The following is a 6,000-nucleotide window of genomic DNA, read 5'->3' on the forward strand; positions in this document are numbered from 1 at the left end:
ATAATGGTAAGAAAGGAAAAGGAAAATTTGAGTCCTCAAATAGTACGGATCGAAAAGGGTTAAAGGGACCACCCTCGGGGCCAAAGTGTTATGAGTGTCATGATTATGGACACATCGCTCAGGATTGTGCTAACAAAAAATCAAATCAGAAAGTATTCAGTGTGAAGACATGGGATGATGATTCGGATAGTGAGAAGTTGAATAGTGAAAAAGATGAGGAGAGTAATGAAAAGAATTTCCTAGCTTTCATAGCCAATCATCAAGAAAAGGAGAAAACTAAGGTAAATTGAGGAATTAGGGAATGCATGACAATGACATCAAAGAGGAGGCTGTGGATTTTGATGAGTTAAAAGAGGCTTACGACAACGTGCATACCGTTGCTCTGGACTATCAATGAAGGAAGCATGGTAATGTGCACAGAAATTGAATTAGGTCTCTAGGCCAGGCCCTCTCTGACGCCATTTGGCTTTGATTTGGGGGCATGGTTCCACAGCAAAACAAGTATAAGGAGATCACTATTTCAGTGGTATTCTGAGAGTATCCACTTTGTGCATATTGCCAAAGGTTAGGTCTATCTCCAATCCTCCCCCGCTCATACCCCCAATGATAAGGGACTACATGGGTTTTGTTGTTGTAAAAGGGGCTTACGACAAATTATATGAAGAAAGTTTGAAACTCACCAAGCAAAACATCAAACTGGCTAGTAATAGTGAGGCAGCCAATGTTGAATTGGCTAAAGCCTTGTCTTCGGCAAGGGAGCTGTCAGAGACTCTTGAGTGTATTACTCAGGAGAGTAATCAACTCACGGGTGTAGTGGCTCAACTTCGGGAGAAAGTCAACATGTTTGAAGAGCAAAATGTGGTAAACAAAGTTAAAATAAAAGAATTAACTACTGAATTGACTAATGCTAATATCTTCTTTGAGTGCTTAAATGCAAGTTCTAAATCCTTTGATGACATTCTGGATATGCAAAGGTCAGCCAGTGACCGATCTAGACTTGGTTATCAGGCTTCAGTGTAAAGTCTAGAGAAAGGCAGTAAGTTGTCTGAACTTAAGCATCAGGAGACGACATTAAAGACTGCTTGACGGATTCCTAGACCTAAAATAATGGGTTGTCCCAAGCGTAGGGCTAAGACCGACGTAGCACAATATCCGATAAGTCCAGAGTCAAATCCACAGAGACATTGATGTGTGCTTACTAAAAACTCGGGTTGTTACTAATTAAACTGGCTCTTAGGTAGCCACCCTTTGTCGATTGATTGAGATTAATAAAAACCTAGAAATTGATCGTACTTTTCAAATAATCAAAATGAGGTACGGTCGTAGGATTCATAGCACTCATAACCAGACCGGATTAACTTGCTCCATTCAGTGTTCTTAAAAACATTCAACTTTAGATTGAAAAAGATACCCCACAAGCCCCTTATGGTCGCCGTTTACCCATGCGCAAGGGAGAATGAGTTTTGGACCCCCATTCCCCTGTTCACATGAGCTCCGACAATGCCCAGGTTTGTCTCACGAATGTTCTTAATTAACCTAAAATTGCCCTTTCAATTTTTATGTCAGAAAATAGGAGCAGAACGTATCCAATCTAGCCACGGTGTGCTAATCACCCCACGACCCTACCCCGACGACTACTCACTCATCATTAAGCAATAAATAAAAGAAACCCTAATTCAAGACATTCTTCTATTACGCGAGATGAAAAATAAACAAGAAATATCAACTAATCAAATATCAACAAATAACTTTTATAAAGAACTGAAATTAAAACGAGTTACCAGAGTGCAAGTAATTGAACAAAACTTGAAAACTAAACAATATTGAATCTCGCGGCAGCCCCGTTCTTCGTTTCTACCGTTCGAATCCCCTTGCCTCTGTTTGTGCGTGATGCTTTTATATGCTACAGTAGCCGACAAACAACTCCTTCATGAGTGGACCAAAAAGTCTCTTGCAAAAACCTTTTTTTTCCAAACATGGCCTACTGCCGAGAAATTGGCTTAGGCCCCATTCTTTTCCTAGGTGAAAGACTTAGTCAAAATATCAAAAATATTACTCCTATTGGGCCCACCAAAACATGCATCACTTCTGTGCTATTTTGCTACCACTTTCACTTCCGAAACTATGTGCGCAGTAGGAGCAAAACTAGTAAGGCCCAATCCATAATCAATTCTTTTAGCTCTATCCACGTAACTTTAATTTACGGTTTTAACGTATAAAGCCTCCAAACGCCTACAATACAAAAGTCAAGCATTAAGCTCCGACTAATGATATAAATAGACTTAGCAAGGATAAATTAGGGGGCGTTAATGTGAACATTTACGCGCCTATCACACCTCTCAACTTACACTTTGCTAGTCCCGAGCAAAGAAAATAAAATGCAACTAAAGAAAACAAATTAAAACTGATAGTTCTTTTAAACCCCCATGCGACCCCGATAGGACGAAAAGTCTCGTGAGGGTTTTCAGCAGTGATCACCCACAAAACACCAAGAATCCTTTCACATGAAACCCGAAAAGAAACTGCAATGCAACTCTTTGATACACCAATGCCAAGAACACAGCATATGCGAAAATAGTTCTAGAGGCAATCAAAACATAGAAATAGATCATGGCACCCAAGCTTAGCGTGTGTGTGAGCAAGGACCTTAACAACAAGTGAACCACAACCAAGTACTCTCTCCGGACCGAGTCTCGGCTTCAATTCTCACCGTTTTATGCACTCAACAAAAGAAAACGCTCGAAACTTGGTGCATTTAATGAAACTCTCAATGTGTGCGAGCAGAAGTTATGCAATAAAGAATCAAAGTACCTTGCACACTTTAGACACAAAGAGAAAGCTTTTTAAGGTAGACACATGATCCATCAAACCACAACCCATTGCCCCTTAGATCAAATAGGACTTTTATTCGGCTATATCGTTAGGTAAAGAAAAGTGCTTCAAAGGTTAGGATAAATCATAAGCAAGTGTCTGAAACTAGGCCAAAACAACGTAGGGCAAGTATAACAATGTGCGCCCTCTTTCAACTCTTTTCAACTCCACCATATCCCTCATATTCTTCACCCTTCACACAATTCCACGATGAAACAACTTTTTTCTTTCTTGCAACAAGTATATTGGTGTCTTCCTCTCTTTTTTTTCCATTCAAGTTTCAACCTCTTTTTTTTAGCATGGGGAAGAACACCGCAACTCGAGTACAACATTCTCGAATACACTTACCCTATTCTCTTAAAAAATCAACCTTCACATGATTAGCTTGTCATTCTCAAGACACAATATGGCTGGTGAAGCTTAACAAGAAAAAGGCTCATGCAAGAGGCTCAATGTGGCTCGCAAGGATAAGTATTTAAGAAAAAGAAACGAACCGGCTCAATTAGCAAAGATGGCCTATTATCCTCTCCTCGGGGCAATACAACCAAGTAACGGTCCAATCCCAAAGAATAAAATAGCAGGCATGTATTACGTCTCAACACTTGACGACAAAAGAAAATGAGATCAACAATGATAAAGCCTTTTTTTTTTTCGACAAACGAAGAATTTATGTGACACCACTCCAAAGAAAGGTAAGGCACTAAAGCTCACATAGGCATAAGTCACCACTAATCTAGCCATTGAAAGCACTCATGTCACAACTCACAAGCAGTCAAGGTCCAAGCTACTTACAGTGCAAAGATGCTAAAAGTGAATGCCGGGATAAATTTCTATCTCCAAACTAGCAAAAAGAACTATGATGCAACATAAATATTCAAGGAATGCTCACAAATTCTCAGCACAAGCAACCAACAAGTAAACATCGCAATCTCCAAGTCTCAATTAGAAAAGATCCAACAAGTATTTCCAATTTTTTTCAAATGTTTTCCCCCTTTTTTTTTCTTTTTTTTTATTTTATTGAATCTAACAAAATAAAGAACAAAGTGATACCTCCCCCCAACTTGAACTATTCAATGTCCGCATTGAAAGCATGAAAAATAAAGATAAGACAGAAACATAAAAGAGAGGAGAGATATCACCTCGAAAAGGAGGGGCTAAGCAGAGTAAACTATAGAGAGAGGGAGATCCCCCAACTTGGATTGAATAACTTGCAAAATGTTAGCCTACAAGAAAACAAGAAAAATAACTAAAAGAAATAAACAAGGTAAGAAATAAAATGAAAGACAAAAAATCATCCACTTTCTTCACGCGAAAGACACGGGTACTACTTTTCTCCTTGGCCAAAGACTGTGTTTCCCTATTTGCTGGAAGGACAGTATGCATAAGATTCAACGATATCTTGAGAAGTGGTGCCATTATCTAATAGGTTGTCACTTCCTCTGGGGCTGCCAGATTCCTTACCCACCGCTCCGTTTGTGAATCAATCTCCACATAGTTTGGACATTAAAGTCAGATGGTGCAGACAGAATTCTCGCTGCTAACTACGCTCCTGCCGTCATACCCAACCTCCTAAGTACTACATACATAGCTTCGACCAGGTGGCTATATCAGACCATTATGCTACATTTTTTTCATTTCCCAATTTTCTTTTTTTTTTATTGCTTAACAAGAAATAAAAGAACAAGTATACAAATATTGTGTCCAAAACCCAAGTCAATGATGGGTACCCCTATCGCTAGGAGCCGGGTCCACTTCTCAGTGAAGAGAGTGGTACGCAAAAGCTACCCGTCTGAACTTAAGACAATGAGGCGCCCAGCGGCTCAAGAATTGGGTTCCAAGCAACGCCACACACATCATCTACCGCAGACATCTCTATCAAACTCCCTACCTCTGGATAATCTAAGAATGACGCCTCCTCGGCGGTTAAGGCAATCTCTAGAGGATCCTTATACAAAATACTATCGACATACTCTTGCACCAGCGTGTCGATCAAATTCACCTCATACACTTCCTTATCATCCTCTACTCGGCTATCTACATTAAACATATTCACCTCCATTTTCAAGTCCCCAAATGATATTTGAACTTTTCCAGTTTTGCAGTTCATGACGGCACTGGAGGTGGCTAAGAAAGGACGACCAAGGATAATAGGAGTCTTCTCGAAGACCTTTGGTATCAGGCACGTATCCAGGACAATGAAGTCGACTGGAAAAAGGAAGTCGTCCACCTAAATCAGAACATCCTCCACCACCCCCTTCGGAACTCTCATACTCCGGTCAGCCAACTGTAGCGTGACTGGTGTGGCTCTCAGATCGCTTAGGCCAAGCCTCAAGTACACCGAATATGGGAGCAAGTTGACACTTGCCCCTAAATCCAATAAAGCCTTATCAAACTTCTGGCCTGCAATAGCTATAGCAATGGTGGGACAACCATGGTTTTTGCACTTGGTGGGGATCTCGACCTAAAGAATGGAGCTCACTTGCCCCGTTAGAAGCACTTTGTCCTGACTCTTAGTTCTCCGCTTTGAAGTGCATAGATCCTTCAAAACCTTTGCAAACTAAGGAATGTCGTCAATGGCTTCCATCAAAGAGATAGGAAACTGAACTTTCTTAAATAACTCAATCATCTGAAAGTTCACATTGGCCTTGGGTTTCGCCACCAAGCGATGGGGATATAGAGCAATGGGTGGCGACGGAGTCGAGGCAGCTACAGGAGCAGGCACCTCCACTTTGGGACTCCGCCTCTTTCTCCTCCTTGGGAAAACTTCCCAAGTTTGGGACGACTACTAGTGCAACTACTGGCACTGGGGGTGGCACCAATTTTTGCTTGGGGGGTAAGTCCTTGTCAATCACCATCCCACTTGTGAGAGTGGCGATCACCTTAGCCTTTTCCAAAATTGGATTCAAATTGCTCGGGCCTGAAGAATCACCCACAAAATGAGTACCGGTGGCATTAACTAGAGGTCGAGAAGGAAACTTTCCCTTCTCCTACTGGACTTGTCCAAATGCCGCCGTCAACTAGGTCAATTGGGTCCTAATGTCACCAATTGCCTGCTTAGTCTGCTCAGTGAAGCTAATTTGAGACTGCATGAAAGCCTTCATTATCTCATCAGTCTGCAGGGGATGGTTA

General features: G+C 41.2%; 1 non-coding gene across 1 annotated transcript; it reads left to right on the plus strand.

Annotated features, from left to right (window-relative positions):
* The first annotated feature begins 391 nt into the window (after window positions 1–391).
* Window positions 392–500, plus strand: LOC131308593 (small nucleolar RNA snoR100). The gene has a single exon (XR_009194492.1). It is a non-coding gene; the product is annotated as a small nucleolar RNA snoR100 (small nucleolar RNA).
* The last annotated feature ends 5,500 nt before the right edge of the window (window positions 501–6,000 follow it).

This window comes from Rhododendron vialii, chromosome 1a (genome assembly GCF_030253575.1).
Source record: "Rhododendron vialii isolate Sample 1 chromosome 1a, ASM3025357v1".
Classification (NCBI taxonomy): Eukaryota; Viridiplantae; Streptophyta; class Magnoliopsida; order Ericales; family Ericaceae; genus Rhododendron; species Rhododendron vialii.